Genomic DNA, 321 nt, shown 5'->3' on the forward strand with positions numbered 1-321 from the left:
CCCCAACTGTAAGGTAAATACTTACTTCGCCTCCGAACCAGGTACAAGCTAATACTCAACAATACTGATGCCTTGTTTTTTTGCTCTGTCCGGACCGCAACGCTGTAGCCAATTTAGATATGCTATAAATTTAAGAGGTTGCCATGGCCACCGCGCACCCATTGGCCGGCGGGCCCCCTACGTGCCGCGCCACGTCACCAAATCTGAATAAGGATGCGCGAATTAGGCGGCGGCCAGACAAAGATGAGGATCGGGACCGCTTGAAAGTGGGGGAAAGTGCCGGCGCCTCCGCCACCGGGGAAAGCCGCTCGGCAGCGCCGA

The sequence above is a fragment of the Myotis brandtii genome, unplaced genomic scaffold (assembly GCF_000412655.1).
Source record: "Myotis brandtii unplaced genomic scaffold, ASM41265v1 scaffold1064, whole genome shotgun sequence".
Lineage (NCBI taxonomy): Eukaryota > Metazoa > Chordata > Mammalia > Chiroptera > Vespertilionidae > Myotis > Myotis brandtii.